Below are 22,375 nucleotides of genomic sequence, written 5' to 3'. Positions count from 1 at the left end.
CTTAAATATTCCAACTATGTGATTGTACAATACCAGGAAAACAGCATATTTGGATTCCAAAATGGCTGCCATCCTATAAGCAGTGTTTTCACAGAGCTCTGCCACTCTCCTAAAATCTAACATCTAATTTTAAAGGTTGAAGCTCTTTTCAAAACATAATAACTCTACAAAAGACTCAAAAAGCTTACCTACTGTGCTTACCAACATTCTGAGAGGGCGAGAGAGGATCTGTTGGGAAGGATTGTACCTGATCTGTCAGTCTCTTCTACTAATAGGCCGGACTACATGTGCACTAGGCCTCGAAGGCCCTCCACTCCTGTGAAGAAAAAAGTCAGTGTAAAGATTCTAAACCATGTCGAAAGAACTGGATCACATGGAAACTCAAACCACTAAAGCAAAATTTTCAACTATTGCCTCACCAGAAAAAGAAGTAACCACAAAAAGGGCCAGAACTACTAAACAACAAGAGGCCCCTAAAGTAACACCAGTAACATCAAAAGAGAAATCTGACTCAAACTATATGGAAGAACTAAAGACTGCTCTTCTACCTATTCAAACAGCAATCCAAGGACTCTCACACCAACTTAAATCTTTCAATGAATCCATAGACAGAATCTTAACCAGAATGGACAAAACAGAAGCAAGGATGCTGGAAAATGAGATTAAAATGGATCAGATACAAAAAGAACAAAATAATAATGACTCAAACATAAAGATCATACAACAGAAATTAATTGATCTTGAAGCTAGATCCAGACGTAACAACCTTATCATTAGAGGCATCCCAGAAAATATAACACAAACAGACCTATTAGAAAGCATCTCTGAAATTTTTTCTATTTTCCTGGATAAAGAACCTCTCTCAGATAAAATAATTATTGAACGTGCACATAGAGCCCTAAGACCAGCAAGTGACAATACTATTCCGAGACCAGTATATGTTAAGATTCTAAACTACCAACATGCGAATAAGATAACAGTTGCATCAAAAAAAAAGAAATACATACAATGGAAAGGCTCAAAAATATCCCTCTCTTCGGATCTTCCAATCCCAATTAAACAAGAGAGACCAAAATTAGCTCCCTTCTGCGCCTTCTTGATCAAAAAGCAAATCAGATTTCAAATGAAGTATCCTAATACCCTCAATTTTTCTCACCAAGGAGTTCAACTATCAGCACATAACTACGACGAAGCAGTGGTTATCTTTGAAAAAACATTTAGAGAGCGCCCGGACAAAGCAACACAAAAGGCTTAGCTGATATTTTAAAAATCCAAAATGTGCTATTGCAAGTCACAAAAACATTGGTAATCTTTTGAGTAATGTAAAGTTTCACTGTCAGCCTCATTTCATACCTTCCAAACTGAAAGTCTAGCACAAGTTACTTAATTAGTTGAACTCTGCCTAAAAAGGCAGTTCCTGAAAAGAACATCTACAGCATATGCCATCAGTAATAAAAGAAGACTAAATCCTTAAATAACACACTTCCGAAGAGTGTGACCAGTGAATAGCAGTTATCCGAGGAGCTTCTTAGGTTTAAACTCACAAACATACCTTACTAAGTGACTGGCTGATTTTCTCTGGCTGTCGGCTTCTCTGCTGTCTGCTTTCAGCTGTCGGCTGTCTGACTTTCTCTGGCTCTTCCATCGCTAGCGACAGCTACGGGGGATACGCAACCTACGAGACAGTCCCTGGATAAATCCTTGTACTACAGGCCTACTAGACAAGACGCTCAGACCTCCGACACTTCGTTGACCCTCAGCCTTCCCTTGATGCAAAGCGCTCTTAAAGGAGCAGCACCTTCCAGTGCTTCCTCGGCAGTTGAAAACCTTCCAGATATCTTCAGTCTTCGGAGAGTGAGCCAGTCGAATCCGCAGAAGTTTCCAATCAATCAGGATCGATCGGGGAAGGTGTAGGTAAAGATTCACAAGATACGACCCAAGTTGGAAGATTTCATATTAAAAGAAGAGACATCGGAAGGAAGTAACTCTAGATGACAGCAACGTGCATTCCACGAAGGTTAGTACTGCCTGCCCAGAAGCTGCACGCTTCTCCCAAGCACTCCGAAAATGTCCTGTATATTACTTAGAGACCAAAGGACTGTATATGCACCTACAAACACTGATAAATTGTATGCACTTGCCTACTCTGATTTGGGCTGCCTTTGCAACTGATTTTTTTTTTTTCTCAGTTTAATTACAAAAATATATCCCTGGTGTGGTTCTTACTGTTACACTGTGACTATATAGACAGAGGTAGCCACGTGTCAAACTGAGGGTAAACAAAATAAATATATTCATGTAACAAGGAAAGCAAGAAGCAATACCATTATAACAGTAATTGCTAATAATCTTTATAAAAGGAAAAAATATATACAGCTGGATAGCATCTGCTTCATAAGACTGATAGGTGTGCAATCGTCTTCTCCAGCTTAGTTCCCTATGATTCATAGCAGGAATGTTAATGTACAGTCTTTTACAAAAAAAATCTTAAAAGGTGAACGGCAGACATTACATATCCTGCTAAATATGAAGACGAGGACTAATTTGCATACTAATGAAGATGTATAGGGCTAGACATCAGCAGATTTTACATTAGTTATCATAAGAACCTGACTGTACTGTCCAAAACCATAGCTTTGGTCTAAATAGACAGTACTAGCAAAATCTATGTTTGCACCCTCAAGACCAATACAGTTCAGCGAGTCTTGCTCCAGATATAACCTACATGTTAACTCTCTTTGACAAGAACTGGAGGCAGATTTCACATGTTATAGCTGATGACCTTTCCTTGAGGAAATATATCATGCCTAGTTTTAAATGTTAATGCTGAATGGTAAAACTGGTACCTCAGTAAATAATTGAATTTCAGGAAAGTACAGCCTTAACAAGATTGTAAAAGAACTAAATAGAATTGTAGTCACTTATGTATGGTAAATGTATGCAACAAGGGTTTTTTTTTTTTTTTTTGCCTGATTCAGGCGGTCAGGCAGGAATTGCTACTCCAACACCTGACATTTGTAGAGACTTCTAACTTCACTGGGATACACCATCAATGAAAAGAAATCACATCTGCTACCCAGTCAGCAGATTGTATTCCTGGGAGCAAGCTTGAACACAACTTCCCAGATGGCATTCCTCACTCCAGAAAAGCAAATTTATTTTACAAACTACTTAAATCTACTTGTCACCAAACCCTAGCTAACTACAAGAAAAATACTACAAGCCCTAGGGTTCATGGCCTATTGCATTCTGCCAATTCCATGTGCAAGACTGCATATGAGGAAACTTCAGTGGAACTTAAGTCTCTTGTGTCAGCATTTTCATGACCTGGAAACAATGATTCCTTTGGTCACCGGGCTAATTGCCTAAACTAGATATAGTCCCTAATTGGGAAAGTCCCCTCCCCTTCACACATGTAATGAGAGCTTCACTTAAGACTACCAATACCTTAATTAACAATTTACAACACCCTTCTATAAGATGGGAACAGTTATGTTCGAAATATGTAACCCTGCATGCTTGTACATTTATTTGGCAGAGGTTTAATTATGTGCTAAACATTGCATGGGCTTTGCTATGCATTTTGGTATATGGTGTGTTAGAAAGTACTATCTGGGAACAATATTTTTCTCTTATTTGGGGATTCCAAAAACACGTTATATTATTTTCCCAGACCCTTCCGGGCTTAGGGAGAGGTGGATAGGCACCGGGATTAAGCGGGAAGGACTTATCATACTTGCTCTAATTCTCATAATACAGTGTGTCAATAATATACAGTGTTGTTTCTTTTCTGTAAATTATTCCCTAGAGCTTAATGTACTTATTTCACTTAAATGTTGTGGAACATAGAATCATGGAACATTAAGGGATTACAATCACCTAAAAAAAAAAACTGCTTATGCATTTAACCTTGAAATCTTCCTCTAATATTACCTTTCTTCAGGAAACTCATCTGTTGAACCAGCAATGGGAACAAGAAAAATCAAGACCCTGGATCAAAAAGATCATAGCGTCAGAAGGCACCACGAATAGTTCAGGGGTGGCCATTATTATTAAAAACAATTTTGGCGCAGATATAGAAAAGGTGGGATCAGATGAGGAAGGTAGGTGGTGTTACTTCACTACAAAACACTCTGCATTAGTTAAACCTATTCTAGTTATAAACATATATGCCCCCTGTACATCCCAACAAATTTTCCTCACGAAATTGTACAACCTCATCACCTTATTTCCTAACCACTATTATATTGTAGGAGGAGACTGGAATTCAGTACAGGACCCCAAAACAGACAGATCAAATCCCAAAGTAAGATTTAACTACTTAGCACACAAAACCATCATCGAATTGAAAGAAGACTTCAATTTATTTGACCCGTACATATTTTTGGACCAGGCCCAGCAAAAGAAAAATTACATTTTTTTCTCTAGCTGTACCAAAAGCTGGTCTAGACTGGACTTTTTCCCTATATCCCTGGCATTCTATAACATGGACATTTCATTCACCCGATCTCCGAGAACTCTTTCAGACCACTCAAAGATCTCTATAAGTATTCTCCAACATAGCAAGGACCCATCAATCAGAACAGATATCAGCTGGAAGTTGAACCCTAACCTTCTAGGGAAAGAGGAAATAAAATCTCTAATTAATGAATATCTGGATGGTTTTCTCCAATTAAAGGACTCCTTCCAATCTCCCATAGATTGTGAATGGGCCGCAGTTAAGTCAATGATTAGGGGTTTATTGATAAATAAAGCCGCATATTATAAAAAACTTTGGAACAAAAAAGAACGGGAATTAACTGCTCAACTTCATAAAGCAGAAGTAGAGTCCCAAGGGAATCACACTACACTACTGGAAGAACGTATAATCCAGCTACAAAAAGAACTAATCTCCTTACAAGCAGAGAACTTGAGTTTACATGAGATCAAATCTTTGGCTTTATACGCAGATGTAATACATAGCCCCTCTAGATTTTTGGCCAGAGTGATCAACCTAACTAAATCCTCTATTTTTATACCTGAAATACAATTCCAAGGCAAGGATTACCAGAAACCTACTCAAATTATTAAAATTTTTGAAAATATCTTTTCCCAAACTTATGGACCCTCTGAGAACATGACCGATGAAACAGAAATACAATCTTTTCTTAATAGCCTAACTTTTTCCAAACTAACAGAGAAACAAAATAAATTCCTAGAGAGGGATATTAATACACAAGAAATTATTTCTGTCATAAAAAACCTTAAAACCAATAAATCCCCTGGCCCAGATGGTTTTACGGCAGAATTTTATAAAGCTTTTAATATGAAAATAGCCAAAATCTTAAAGCTATTGTTTAATTATATTATTTCCAATGGGTTTAAAGATATCCATTTGAACGCCTCTAGAACTGTTCTCATCCACAAACATAATACAGACGCAAAAAATCCGGGGAACTACAGACCCATCTCCATGATTAACTTAGACATGAAAATTCTAGCCACGATCCTGGCTAATAGGCTGAAACCCGTTATCTCTTATATTATTTCCCCCGAACAATCGGGGTTTATTCCAGGTAGAAAAACTAATGATCAGACCTTACTTTTAGAAGCAATGATACCTCATTCTAACCTAAAAAAACACCCGGTATATGCTTTAGTAGTAGATACATCGAAGGCGTTCGATAGACTAAGTACTAAATTCTTATTTGCTACCTTGCCATACTTCAATATCCCAATCTCTTTTATAAACAAATTAAAAACTCTATATTCTACAGCATATACCACCCTACAAATCAATAAACACATATCTAACAGAATCAAAATTGTTAATGGAGTTAGGCAAGGTTGCCCTCTTTCCCCTCTCCTCTTTAACTTATATATGGAACCACTTTTCATGCTTATCAAACAAGCTACATTTCACCACCCCCCTAATATATATAACTTAAAGATTTCCCTATCGGCATACGCGGATGACCTGAACATATATTTCACCCTCCCCAGCTCTGACCCAATTAAAATACTTTCTTCCATCGAAATATTCTCCAACCTAGCAAACTATAAGCTTAATAGGGAAAAATCCTTAATACTCCCTTTAAACATTCACTCGAGGTTGCCTAACATTACATCAACTACAGAGATCAAATTCAAAGAGCAAATACAATACTTAGGTATTCAATTTTCGCAAGGTAACCACAGTTACTATCAGGACAATGTAGTCAGGTACTGGTCAAACGTCCAAAATGATATCATAAGATGGTCTAAGCTCAAGCTCCCTTTTTTGGCCAAAACAACAGTGATTAAAATGAACATTCTTCCTAGGCTTCTGTACCGATTTCAGACAACTACTAACACTCTGCATAACATTTTTTTAAAAAAAATTATAACAACTATTTCTAAATTTATCTGGGCCCCCAAATCGGTCAGGATTAGCTATTCAAAGCTTATCTGCCCTAAGGAACAGGGGGGACTGGGCCTACCTGACTTTAAAACCTATTATGAGATTATTAACGCCAGTAGAATTTTTAAAATTGCGTCCTATAAGAAGAATAAACCGTTATGGGCCCCACCATGGACGTCTCTCTATAATAACTATATTAAAACATTAAAATTCAACCCTGCTGCTCTCCCATTTTTCAATGAAGATAACCTACGGACCCTAAAACACACAAAAAATATAATATTTAGTATAAAATCCCTGCAGGCAATCTTTAAATCTCTGAACCTTTCACACTCGTTTTTTATCTTACAACCACTTCATCTAAACCCTAATCTTAAGTTAAACGGATGCATGCTAAACTTGGAACAATACCCTCTTTTGTTAAACACCTCTATCTCGGATCTTTTCCCCCTTAGACATCAATCAATACCTGACATAAGAACTAGTCTCGGCTTACCATATAAGTACTTAATGATACTACGACAAATTAGAGAGCTAGTAAGAAAATTCCTAGAACACCCACTAGTCTCGGACAATGATATCTTAACATGTAAAACACTAATAAATCTCCTGCTCAGCGAAAAAAAAATGTCCTCAAATGTATACAAAGTCATCATGACACTTAGATACCAGAATAAACTAAATGTTTCGAAACTCTGGTCAAAGATCAACCCTGATATTAAACAAAACCAATTTGCTAAGGCTATAAACCTAAGCACTAAATCTATTCCCTTTAAGAAGATGAAATATACCCAAATGATGATCATGAACAATGCGTATTTTACCCCTACGATCCTTAACAAAATCTTCCCTAATCTATCCCCTAATTGTAAATATTGCCCGAATCAATCGGATGATATCCTTCACTCTTTTTGGAGCTGCAAATGTTCCTACAAGCTATGGTGTGCCTTGAGGGTGATTCTTGAAAAAATTGGATATGAAAAATCCACCCTGTCTTGGGAATTTACCATTCTTCATATTCCACCCCCCTGGATTATCAGAAAGAAAATGCAAGGTTCTGATTCCTATCTTTATGTTAATCAAATATTACATCTCCTTGAATTGGAAAAACAGACACTCCCTATCATGGGAAGGATTTAAACACATAGCTATTAATTACCTCAAGGCACATAAATACCTGTTCCACAATATTAAGCACAAACCAGTTATGAAGGAATTTTGGGAAATATTATCTGAACATATACTTAAATAAGTACTGTTATTTTGCAGATACCAACAGTCCTTATCACGCTGTAATGGAATTATATAGGAATTGCCGTGGGCATTGTATGAGTTGTACATAGTTGTTGTTTTTGATGTTCTTATCCTATACATAATATGCTTAATGTATATTCTCATTTTGATGTAGTGTCTGTCATGGTTTTTGGTTTGACATGTAAGATTGGAAATTTTGCAATAAAAAAGAATTTTCAAAAAAAAGGAAAACAGCATATTCCTTGACCCCAATATTATAGTGCTCTCACACAACTGTCAGCCAGCTTCCTTTTTGGTCAAACTCAGTCAACAGGAAAGATGTTGACTAAACCAAAATTTGACATGTATGATGCCTCCGGTCTATTTATCCACCTTATTTCTAGTTGGGAAGATTCTAGAATTTTGTTAAGCAATCTAATACATAAATGAGGCATTATGCAGAATAACTATATAAACAAACCACTGTCACTGACAACCAAAGAAGTATTGTATGCTCAGAGCAAGTATGCCTATGTCATACATGTTACACAGTATGCCAAAATAAGTGTATCCATTCTATGAAAAGCACTTACCTGGTAATATGGCTGATATTGTACAATATATGATTAATAAATGCAAGGAAAAAAACATGCATTGACAATAGTATGCAATGTAAGTACACACCAGTAACATGCAATTCAGCAAATACACAACTTGGTATACTCTTACAATTTTTTGGATTCCACCAGGTAGCTGAGGATATTGAAAAAATATGCCTGACATATTTGACATCTAGGAAAAAAATCCAAGCTATAAATCAATTTGCTGTTCTAATTCTAACTTACAGTTTTGGGGTGATTGATTGGCCCCAAAAGATATTGGATCAGTTGGACAGAAAAACAAGAAAAATGCTTCACGCTTATCAAGTGATATATAAAAGTCACTGTATACCAAGATTATATATTCCCAGTTCTGAAGGAGGTATGGGCCTTCTTGAAAGTGATTATATGTATAGAGCTGTAATTGTAAGATGGCATACATATCTGCTGACCTTGCCAGATCCAAACATAGTTAAAGTTTTGAAACATGAAGAGAACAAGTCTAAGATGACTTCCCTACTTAGTTTAGCAGAAGCATGTCAGTGTCAAGCAGGAATGGAAACCAAACCAGAAGCAGACAAGAATCAGGCAGCAACTGAAATAACAAAAGAAATAACATAATAAGAAGGATCCAATAGTAGTAGGAGCAAAGGGTCTCATAAAAAGAACTTAGGGTCTTATTTAGATATGCTACCTATACATGAAACTCCACATGAATTACAGAAGGAATCAGTTCTGGGCACATTATGGGTGCTGCAAAGAGCAATTTTGACTAAAATCAACACTGAGACAATATTAATTTCATGAACTTTAATCATACTTTGACATAGGAATGAGGTCTATTCCCATCATGGTATTAGAAACCTAAAAGATTTGGAGAAATTAAAACCTATGCACTGTAAACACATGTGATGACTCAAGACAAATTCAGAAATATGTACATTAAAACCAAATGAGGTCCTGTGATGCCTGCCTAGGAAATGCATATGGGGAGTTTATACCTGGGTCACCTTAATGCCTGAGAGTTACAAATGCACATCATCTACAAATGGACACGTGAACTGCTCCTACAGCACACTGCCATTGCTGGCCAGCCATGCCACTGTCACCAAGATGTGCATTCACACACCACACTGGAATACACATACAAACCAATGGAAACAGATTTCACAGCTTCAAAATTAGATAAAACAATTCTGTACATGTATAGTATAGAAATATAGGAATACATGTGTAAGAACAGAATATGGTTCATTACAATGTGGTGAGCACATATGTGCAACACATATAGCAGAACATGGCCTTAGGAGGATATTCTATGAATGTCTGATATATATAATGTGTCATTTAGCTAAGTGACACTGTAGTAATGAGATGAATGTCAACATATGTAGCTGCACTATACAAAAAGTGATAGTGTAGCTCATGAATAATGTATACAAATCTCTGGAAGTGTATCAACATTACATTACACACTCAATGATGAGTTCAACAGTGAAGACATATTTTGTAGTAGTGAAACTGAACAGTGGTCAGTGTGACCAGAAACATACTGTCATATGAAGTCAACACACACCTGTAATACGGCACAGGTCAGTGTAACTGTACATTTGGAAATGTGGACAATGCAAGCCATGGAGAAGGATAAAACACAGGAGACAGAGGCATATTTGCAAACACAGTGGTGCATGATAGGTACAAAAACTAGGTGCACATATCTCCATGGTACATAAACTGCTACAGCATTGCCATTACCATGTGATGTGCATGACAGCCCCCAAGGACACAATGCAGGAAAGGGAAGGGTAGGAAAATTCCCAAAATGAAGCATCATCAATTAGTCAGCTGCATATGCAGTTATCATAGTACTGCATGATAAGGAATATGTGTATATAGACCACAAAGAACACTGTGAGGAAAGTTACACATGTAACAGTCTAGAAGTACTGCCACTGCACAAATGCACACACTCTGTTAATATGATAGGAATGTTAACACAGGCAAGAGTCAAGGAAAACAGTATGCATATCAGGTCACCTACAACCATTGTGCACAGAAATGCATATAATAAGGAGATAAATAAAAAAGTGGTATAACTGCACTCCTGCAGGTGTCAGTGGAAATTACTGCTAATATATGGCATAATCCCAGTAGATATTAATACAACTTATGTGTTTATAAAAGATAATGTCAAATTATATGACTCGACAGAACAATGTACTTTTCACTCGATAACTACTGTTGGTTCATATGAGTGACACTATGAAACATCCTTTACAGAATAAGCGGTTGTCATGTTACAGGCAGTAATAAGCATCTGAGATGTACAGCACATGGTGATATTTTAACGGATACCATTGGGAGCAGCCTGTGACACATTATAAGGGAACTGTGAGGAAATTCACAGATGCCATATGGTATAATGTGCACAAATATTTCCATGACAATAACAACTATAAACTATGGCAAGCACATGCAGGCTACATTATACAGAAGGAACACAGTAGTATACTTACTGTATGGACATGCCTCCTTGGCTGGTTGCAACTTCACAGTAGGAGTCACTCATGGCCCATGTCATGTTCTGAAAGAAGCTACCCATCAACATCTGCATTTGTGTCCTGAAGACATCTGTCATGACTTTTTGAAGCTGGTCAATTATGTCTTCAGCTGCTAGTGTTGGAGACTATCATCACCGTCCTACAAGAACAATAGCATGGTCTTTGCCTATCATCATCATGAGCTACTCGTTCATCCTTGGACTACTAATTCACTGGCAAGTGTCATGCACATCCTCTCCAGTATCTTCCATCTGTTCATGAGCTGTTATATCTTCTGGTCTCTGTAACGTAATGAATAGAAACATTTGAAAAGTTTGCCTTATATAAATAAAACGCAGCAATGAACAGAACAAATGGCTTCCCCATAAATAAAAATATAAAACAACACCACAATGCTGTTCAATTTTCAAAGACCACAACCACACACACACATGCATAATGAAACTTTAAAACAACTTTAATGGATTGAGAGCTTTCATTTCAAAATAGTGAGACTTCATCAGAATGCAACATACATACCAAGTTGCCTTTTTAAAACCTGACATCAGTGATCATCTGATGTCAACTATCCAATAGAATTATATCCCATATTATAAACCATTTAAATATATAAAGTATGCATATAACAATTTAAACCCAATAAAAATATGTATTTTAATTATAAACTACAGTTATAGAATTCACACACCCCGGGATTCATGAAGCTTGCGCCAGGCGCACGCATAGCGTAGGCATTATAATGCCAAATATGGCCACCGAGCGATTCAGGTACGACCCAATTCCATGTGCAATACCGGCATACGCCACATCTGCACAGCCCCCGGCGTAGGTATGCAAATCACCCCATGTGCAGTGTTGCACCATGAAAATGAAGGCATATAGTGATTCATGAAGTGGTGCAGGCGTAGCATAAGCCCACGGAAATGTAAACCAAAAAACATGGTTTACATTTTCCCAAACATAACATCAGAGCTATGGAAGAGGGCCAGACCCAGGTATCACAACGTGAACATATGCCAATGGCGAAATACACAGCCAATGGCATCAGAAAAGATGCACAACGCGTATATAACAACATTTAATGTCATGTCCACAGTAACGCACAGCAGAACCGCAGGGCATGTGTGCGGAAGCTGTAACATAAAGAAATAATATAAAAATCTCATAAAATCGCAACGTAATAGAAATCAGGTTTACAGCATAATACACAATGGTAGGCATGTAACACCACAACCAAGGTGCAAGGGTTGCTAAGGGCTTGCGATAGTGTTCGGTGCTGTAACTATGAATTAGCAGTCAATGCCATGCAAATGAGGCAGATAATACTGAATTGCAAATGTCCCGCCGGATGAAGGTTGTACCATACGGCGCAGTGGTATAACACTGAGGAGTGGCTCAGAGGAGATACATGATATCAGCAGAGGGGTGTGCCACCGTAGCACTAAGCACATTGGAGCATTGCAAATCTGGCCTGTCCGTTGCTAAGCAAAGCTGCAGGACAGGGGTGGGGAGGAATCGTTTAGCTGAGAGCACACATGGTGGCCAAAAGCGCATGTGTATGAGGATGGAAACGTGCCCGCAACCCAGTAATCAGATGCACGCAACGCAAACAATAGCATAAACAGGAAGGCCAAGGGAAGAAAAGAAGGAAATGCGGAAGTAGGGTAATTGGAGTACTAATGAGCAATCAACACTAATCAACCCACGAAGGCCAATCGACGGCAGCTGACAAGTCCGCTTGCAGAAAGCTGCAAAACAGGATAGGTGAGGCATGTGAATGCAAAGAAAGGAGGGGAGGTATTGGATTGCAAAGATAGGAGACCTGACACAGCAGAGCGAAGCAAACTGACAGCAGACTGGCAGTAGCACACATAACGCAAGATACGCCAGGTCCAGGAAAGCACAAATGAAAGTAGGCTGCAGGATGCACACCAGAAAATGGTAGGTGCAACATGCAGAAATGTAAAGGGAAGGTCAAGAGGTAATCCACAAAAGGCAAATTTAATTCAACACCAAAGGCACCACAATAGTAGTCCCGGCAGTAAAACACATAACGTAACCTGTAGCTACGAATGTACATACACACCCTATGACATCATCGGTGTTCACAGCACAATAGTATAAAGTGTGTAAGCAACCAACACACACCTGTGTATTCCCAAACACTGCACCATAGGTGTAAACACACGGGGAACTTTTAAAATGTACATGTTGGGAGCTGCCATAGCTGTGATTCATCAGCATGTGTCAGAGACTGACGGTGTTGTTGAGGATGATGCTGACAACCAGTGCAGGCCTCGGAGGAGAAAGAGAGTGCTCAGACCAAGGGTAACTTACCAGGGGCTACATGACTTGGAGATAGTAGAGTGTTACAGGGTGGACAGGGACATCTTACAGCAAATAGTGGAGCTGTGCTGGCCACGCCTGAGAACCAGAAACAACAGAGGGGAAAACATACCAGTGGACACGAAGGTATGTGTAAGCCTGCGAATACTGGCCAAAGGTACCTTTCAAAGGCCAACTGGAGATATAATGGGTATCTCACAGGCATCAGCATCAAGGGTACTACACCAGTTCCTGGATGCCATGTTACCACATGCTAATGAGCAGATATACTTCCCCAGAACTCAGGAGGAGTTGGCCAGCAATATGCATCACTTCCACCATGTGGCACAATACCTGGAGGTACTGGGTGCGATAGACTGCACGCACATACAAATCAAGTCACCACCCGGTGAGCAGGGTATACGCTACATAAACCGCAAGGGATTCCACTCCATCAACTGCCAGGTCATGTGCAATGCCCAGGGCATTATCATGGATGTGTGTGCTGGCAGCCCTGGAAGCTACCATGACTCCCATATCTGGCATGCCTCACAGCTGTATCAGGTATTTGTCAGGGGGGACATCCCACATGGCCATCTCGTGGGGGATGTTGGTTATGCACTGGAGCCGTGGATGATGACTCCCATCAGAAATGCACACACACCCATGCAAGAACGCCATAATGAGGCACACGCACAAACCAGAATCATCATAGAGCGTGTGTTCGGGATGCTGAAATCACGGTTCCGGTGCTTGGATACATCTGGTGGAGCCCTGCAGTACTCTCCAGGCATGTGTGCCCACATCGTCATAGTATGTGCCATGCTACATAATATGATCCTGCAGAAGCAGCTGCAGCAGGGACAAAATGGTGAAGGCACTCATAGCCCACCGCAATTGCCAAGGCCAGTACAGGCACAGAGGGATACAGACCATGAACACACTGTGCCAGCCCCAGTAGGCAGATGGAGGCATGCACAATATGCCTACGCCTTGGCAAAGAGGGAACGTGTAGCACATACTCTGACCATGTAGGCCCCTATGGACTGACACCTCTCCACCTGCACACACAGTAAAATGGATGGCACACAAACATGACCACCTGTAAATTGTAATGTATAGGTGGCCCAATGTGTGACTCCTACATAGGCAGCCCTCAAACATTGTAAACACAACAGCCAGTGCAACACGGAATGCCAACACCTGAACAGTACATGAGTCCTACAGCATATGGTGGTGCTGTGTGCCTGTCACGTTCCCCGCCAGATATATATATATATATATATATATATATATATATATATATATATATATATATATATCTATCTATATATATATATATATATATATATATATATATATATATATATGTACACATATGCATATATATGATACAGATAGAAAGGGCAATAGAGGGATATATGGTGATATAGATGGATTCAGCGATATCTGCAAATATAATAGATAGACCAACGACAGTCATAACATCATGGAGGTACAAATAAATAGGATACCGCCAACCAAGGAATGTGTAACATACCGACATGCGTAACCACGAGGCTGAAAGACTGATAGAACACAGTACCAGAACAATACATCCGCGAGAAATAGTATGATGATATGAAGGGACGGTTAGTCACCGCTGACGGTGTTGCAGTCCACGTAGGTACTGTGTTCAACTGAGTCTATGAGTGCCGTGGTCTGTGTATGTGTGCGTCGAGGGTGCCGTGTGCATTTCTGTGTGACTGTAATGTGTGTCCGCAACATGTGTATGTTGGTGCCAAGTCAGAGGCAGACCAGTATGGTAGGTGTGGGTATAGCTAGACGTAGGCATACGGTAACTACCTGTACCACAGTAGGAGGGACATCCCCACCCTGGGCAGGTGTGTCCTGACATAAAACAGTACAAAGGGCAAATGTCCGAGATGGTAGGACATAAATATGTCCCATATATAATTTAACAGTCGTATTTAATAGTCATGCCTGTATGTAAGAAACTTAAATGTCACATGCAATATGATGGTATCCAAAGTCACAAAACAATAGGTATGTAGTGAGGATAAACGTATGTGCTACCTGTGTACTGACCATGGCCACGTGTTGGCCTGTAAACACTGCTTTGTGTCCCGCAAGTGTCCAACAATGACCATATGATAAGGTGGCAACCCATGGCAAACAGGCTCTTTTAACAATACAACCACAATGACTGCAAATATCTGGGACAGAAATACAAGGGATAGCTGTCACCTACACATATCCCCTGATATATCGCTGCAATTACGGAGGTATACAAGTAGCAAGCTCACCTGCAGATGATATAGAAACCAATTAACAATGGCCCAACGTACAATCCCGTAACATAAGTCTACTAACTGTTAGCTCTCTAATCAGGGACGGAGCCCACACACATATATACGGATTATGTAGGAATGCAAGGCCCACAAGCCGTATATGTTACGTACAACCACCGACATCCCCCACACTAGAAACTAAAGCAATACAAACTGTAATAGCAGCACATACATCCAGTCAGTCAGTTACATCTGCAGAACCCTCAACATACCATGTGGGAGACACAATTAAAGGCGACATGCAAAATTGCAGGCGTAGTATAATGGAACAAACAGCCATGTTACAGGTATTGATTGCAATACTCCGTTATCAGACGTCAGGATGACAGGTACACCCACATGTTGAACCAAATACTCTACCTGTCACACACAATCCACGGGGGACATGAATCCAAACTATACTTGTCTCCATGCATAGCAGTTGCAGTTACACATAACAAAACACAATACAGACCGTCTCCCCGAAGGTAGGGCAAATAGGCAATGCCCAAGTGGAGAATCCAATTATACCCCACTGTCGCTGTGTAATTGGTGAATGGAGTAGCTGCACAGCTGATATGCAAGTAATTAGTCACTCAGGAACACCAGTTGGTGGGAAGAATCCACATGTTTCAGGTATCGACTTATATAAGGATGACTCGCCAGACATTCAAACCGTATGCTCATACCGAAAAACATTGGAAACACTGTGAGAGAGATAGAATTGAAACGCCGTAACGACGACAAGGTATGTAGAATGCCCGATATGTAAAGTTATGTATAGCATGATCTGTATTAACTAGTTTTACTGCATGTATAGCCTGGTTTGTATTAATTAAACGTGTCCACAATGCAGAAAGTGGGGAAAGGTATTTATGTAGTGATGTCTTGCTGAGCATACTAATGCTTGTAGAATCTGTGCGTCCAGCAGTGGGACACAAGGTGCATAGCACAGACACCAGAAGGGATGCTACATGAGGCCATTACACAGAACAATGCCATACAACCCGCCATCAGTGGTAGGGTATGTCCAACAAGGACATGCCATAGCAGGGGATAGTATATGTTGATCTACTGTCACAGCACACATGTGTATGGGCAAAAAACGTTAGTGACATATGTAAGGTGGTCCTGCTGAGCAAGTATGCTTTGCATCATGGGATACTATGTGAAATATGTGTAATGTATAGTATTATAGGTAGATATGACAGATATTCCACACAGCATAACAGGCATAACATGCATACCACAGGTACCTTCTATCGATATGTTTAATAACAGGATACATATGGCCTGTAGGTATGGGACATAGTAATAGCATGATAGCTAATCTAAATGGAAGGGCTACCAAGTAACCATGCACAAAGGACAAGTAATAGCTGCATAGGTGGGGTACTATGCAGTCTGTCAAGTCCATGTGTAAGCACAACTACAGTGTTCACACTAGTGGCACCTCGCCAGGGTAGTGCCCTGTGAAGAGCAGAGCCAGGCATCACCTGCACCACTGCACAGTAGAGCCACTGCAGTGATCCCAGGCCTACATGTGTCTCCCAACCACCAAGGGAGGTATCACATGAACAGTGCTACTGAGTGTCCCTGCGTGATGTACTGAAGACTTATGTTCCACAGCATGGTGAGTGTCTGGTCTGGGAATGTAATCCAGAAGCACATCCCACTCGTTGTGGCGTGTGTGCACATATCCATAAGCATGTTGCTCACAGTGGCCTCTGCTTATGTTGCGTATGAGGAGTATATCCATCAATAATGTTGTGGATATGGGTCCTGTCTGATCAGCAGAGGTCATCCCTGAGTATGTAGTATGCAAATGTGTACAGATGTGGTGTCCGTAGTGCATCCGCAAATCGACACTGTCAGAGCTCAGTAAACGTCATGGTGTGTTAATGTTGTGGCATGTAAAGCTGTAGCTGTTGAGTAAGGTACACCCTAAATGGGGTGGTGTACCCTTGAATGTGTGTAGATGTCATGTGTTCAGAGGTACAATGGGTGCCTATGTATCAGTTACACACCCAGTACAGATAGGTGTGGCCACATAGGAGGATATCCACGCCACAGCGGCAATACGGTAACCACAGGAGTGGGTGCGACATATGTGTGTACTGCAAACATGTACAATGTGATATGTATGTAGGGGACCACCATCCATGTGATAGTCAGTGGGTGAATGGTGTAATGCAAAGGTGATGTGCATGCACCTTGTGTCATGCAGCTTGCTGCCATGATAGTCATATTATGTATCTGTCACAGCGACATCCATATGGTTGGAGTCAGTATCAGCTGGTGGAGCAATCATGGCACTTGGTATGTAGGGGTTCTAAAGCCAGGCAGGGAAAGTGCCCTGTACCAGCCTGTTCCACAGGGAAGCATATACATAACATGAAGGTCCCTATGACTGAGGACCGTGGTATGCCAAAGTACCCGACATGTAGTAGGTACTATGGTATGCTGGCCTCACTGTGTGTCCTGTCCATAAGCCACATAGCATAACATCGTGAGACACAGGGTACGATGTGCAGGTGGATGTGTATGTTGTCAATACCAGAATGGGGAATGGTGCTGAAAGGCAATGAGAGGACAATGTAGGATGTGTGGACTCCCGTACCATCAGCAACTGCCCTGGTAACTGTATGAAAGGAGTCCACCATGTGTAGGGGCCATGCTCTGGCCTTAACAAGCCCAACCCGGGTGGCAGCAGAGGACGGGAGACCAACAATGTCTCTGAGAATGACGTCCCTGATGATGTGCCCCATAGCCATGCAGAACAGTCCAGTCAGGTGTGTAGGACTATAGTCCCACTCGTGCAATGCAGTGCCACCTGTGTGTAGTGTGATAAATGCTGCCGTGTGCCATTCATGGTCTACAATGTCTGAAATAAGGCTATTACTGAATATGGTGGCCTAGTTTTGAGACATGTAATTCGGAGGTTGGTGGACATAACAGCCTGGGACGTTGGAAGGAGACATGGGGCCAGTGTCCCAGGACACATAGAGTGTAGGTCAGTACTGTGTAGGTGTGACCACAGGGACACCACAATGTTCATGTATGGATTGCAGCCCTGTAGTGAGTGAGAGGGTGTACTGTCAGCATTGAATCCATCCTCCAGCATGTTGCCAACAATACCTGGGTCTGCAATGTTCCTGAGTGACTGTTGTATGTGACAGCAGATGTGGGTGTTGCCATCAAATACTGACATACCACCATAATGCCTGGTGGTACACCCTGGAATGTGTGGCAGTCATGTTTACGTAGCTAGTCTGGGAGTATGTGATAAGGGACCCTGTGGCCCCACCACGGCTGACCAGTGAGCCACCCCACACATGAGAATGTACACCACTGTGCAACAGCCTACACCTGTTGTTGTACATCATATGTCCATGGAACATGACCACCAGAGTGGCGTCTGTTATCTGGTGTGTACCATCATGGCTCTGTGTGGAATAGCATGATCCATGCAGTTGTGTACATGCTAATTAAGTGCACTGGGGTATGTGTCAGCATTTGTATGTGCATTGCCCATCTGCATGGGTGTCATGATGTCAGCAACCGCTGTCAGCAGATGTCTGTAGTAGGTGTAGTAGTACACATGTACTGTGTATGCTGTGATGGGTGTGTTTCCAGCATGTGGCTAACACGTTAGATTAGCATATGTTCGGAATCCACCAATGAGGGGATAACCCCAGGTGTGTAACATCAGTCACATGGTGGTAGTGTCCATGCCAAGGATAATGTAGGTCCTGGAGATGGTGTGTATGTGTTGATCCAGCTGAGTGGAGGGTATGACTCATGGATGTGTCGGTACATGAGTGGCTATCCCAGTGAAGTGTGGGGTAATGTCAGTCACACATCAGTAGTAGCTGAGGCCCACTGTCCACTATACCACCATAGAAGGTATGTTACCCGTGGGGTATGATGTTGACTCTGTCGCTTGTTACAATGTGTATAGCAGTCCCGGACACAGTTAGTTGCACATGGAGCACATCTGATGCATTGTGCTAAGCAACTTGCCAGGATGTGTGACAACATAGTGAGATATGGGAACCCCTCAGCTGTGGGTGTGCCGGTCCAGGTATGTGACTGGAAGGTATGGTCCGTCTATAACCTGTCATTGCAGGTGTGCTCTGCAGAGCCTACAGGCAGGTCCCAGTCACTGTAGAGATGTTGGAGTGGTGCATTATAAGGTGTGCCTTGCCTGCGTGCATCACAGGGGAAGATGCAAGCAATGTGTCACATGACCCTATGTCGTGCATGCCAGTTACCGCCCTGCCGTGACAGTTATTGGAAGCTGTGCAGGACAGGCAGTATAGAAGCAGCAAGAGCCTAGCATGTGAGCTGTACTCCCAGGGCCGACAGGTGCAAGTCATCTGTGCCACAGCATTGTGTTTGACCAGGACAGTCATAGCAGACACATACCACATGCTTGTGGCATGACAATAGGAGCATAGGCAACTGTTGCAGTGACACAGTTGGTCACTGTACAGTGGTATCGTGTCTGGATGAATGCAAAATGCTCCCCAGGGCTAGGCCCACACCCTCAGGGCTATAAGACTGGTGAGCTATTGCACGTCCCTGCACACGTAGTCTGTGAAGTGGCATCACAGGGCAGTCACACTAACATGGCAAATGACAGACATATCGTACCTGGTGAGGTGTGGCATGGGTGCATAGGTTATGTTGCAGAAGCAGTTACCCGACAGCAAGATGTAAGCAAATAACGCCTTGTGTAGCCTGCTGTGTGGAACTGCAGTGTGACACCCTACCGAGTCAGCTATGACTGGTGTGTTGTGAATGTTATAACACACTATTGGCTGTATATGGTGGGCACACATGAGTCTGTGGGCTATATGCTGGTGATGTTGTCTTCCATGATGGAGGATACCTCTGGTGCCTACAGTGAGTAATGAGACGTACTGCACAGGTTGTCCTCGTAGGTGTGGCCAGTGGTGTAGATTATGCAAGACAATGTGATGGGTGGGGTGTGTTGGGAATGTTACACATCCCCAAATGACTGTCAGGTGCAGTCAGGGTTAGCAAAAGAATTACTCCCAGCCATAGCTGTCATCCTCCTGTCCCCAAAATGAGGAACATTAGCCCTCATACAGTGTGACAAATGGGCGAAACGTGGAACACTTACAACTGGCTTACTAACAGCGTCAACTAGGAAGGGCATATGATGGCTAAAATAGGCTGGTCTTATGTATAAAACAGATATTCCAATGAATTAATATGATGCTCATCTATCTAGCCATGGCTAGCAGGTAAACTATGTACAACAATGAATGTGTGGCGTACCCTTCCAATTTGGAACCTTGAGGAACATGCACCTTTTAGAACCCCAAATGAGGTACATTCCCCGTAATGAGGTACACCTGAGAGCTATGGCCCAGCACGGCTGCAGACGTGCATCCCCTACAGGCTGTAGTGCCGTATGTTGGGAAGTGAGCATTGAATGTGTACATGACACAATTACTCTATTGCCACATGTACGACATATCCCTCATATAGACAGGCAGTAGCACTGGTATGTGACAGTTGGACATGCCTGCATATACAACCATGTCCCACAGGATATGTGCATTACGTGTGTACAACAGCTGTCATACCTTAAGCAAGCTGGGAAGTGTAGGAAAGCCAGTGTACCTGTGGGAAGTGGTGTGGAATGGGCGCTATAGTAATCAGTAGCTCATGACATGCTCACATGTCCCGAACAAGTGCCTAGCATGACCATACAATACAGATAGGGTGTTGGATAATATCAACCCACAAGAGGTGATGACAGTCATTTAGGTTGGAACCGCACTATAACCCTGCTGAGTATGGTGTGCATGTCCATGAACCATTAGCACTGTAGATGTTAGCAGTACAGACGTACAAGATAGCACGGATATCTGACTACAAATACCTTTGCATGTCACAGGTGTGTTCCACCAGTGGCCTGTTGACAGACCCACAACTACAAAAGGTGAAACAGTGACATATGCACAGCACATCTGTGCCAGATACAGTAGAACAGGGTTAATGTGTTGTACCCCACCCACATTGTAGCCCATACCACACAGACAAATGTTAGCCATCTGTGTATGTGAGGCTGTGAATGGCCATGACCTATCAGTTTAGCTGTGTCAGTGTTGTGAACAACATACAGAATGGGCTGTGTGTGTGAGGTGTGTCACATATGTGCACAGTCTGATGGATGATACCAGCAGTGTCACCGCTAGGTGAACATCCCTGTACCCATAAACTGCTACCTAGGCTGTGGTCAACATTATGGACACTGTGTAAGGGATGGTGCTGTGCAGTGCACCCCCGACATGATGACGTCTCCAGGCCCCTTAGGTAGTCATCTGGGGTACCCATGTCATGTCAGGGTGCCATCCATGAGCACGGAGATCACTGGCCAGGCATATACAGCACTGTGGTGACCAATATTGGATCACATGCCACCTGTAAGGGGTAATGGCTATGCATGGATGTGCGAGAACAGCCTTCACAATCCACACCTCCACTATGCAGCATGCCGTCTACCTTGCAGAAGGACATTTGCTACACCATGATGATGGACATGCTACATGTCCATAGATCTATATGACATATGTCATGGACAGCCACCTTTCCAATACTAGGATCACCACAGGCTGGACAGATCCCTGTGCCATACATGTGACATACTCCCACCATACCATGCAAGCCTGTCCATCAAAGCTGCAGATGTCATCCTAGTCATACATGATGTGATGGTCGCATGGTAAATGCACTATCAACTGACTGGATCAGTAATGTGGCACTGATGCAGCTTGTGGTGGCACAATGGCCATCTGTAACAGTGTGGAAACCATGCCAGCACATGCTATGGTTGATGACCAACCCTGCGAATGTCATCTGACTATCCATTGTCCCATGTCTATCACATGTGTAATACAGGCAATCCGTGTC

The sequence above is a fragment of the Protopterus annectens genome, chromosome 3.part0, assembly GCF_019279795.1.
Source record: "Protopterus annectens isolate FY-2018-M chromosome 3.part0, PAN1.0, whole genome shotgun sequence".
Classification (NCBI taxonomy): domain Eukaryota; kingdom Metazoa; phylum Chordata; order Ceratodontiformes; family Protopteridae; genus Protopterus; species Protopterus annectens.
The sequence above is the reverse complement of the archived record's forward strand: the minus strand, read 5'-3'. Positions refer to the sequence as shown.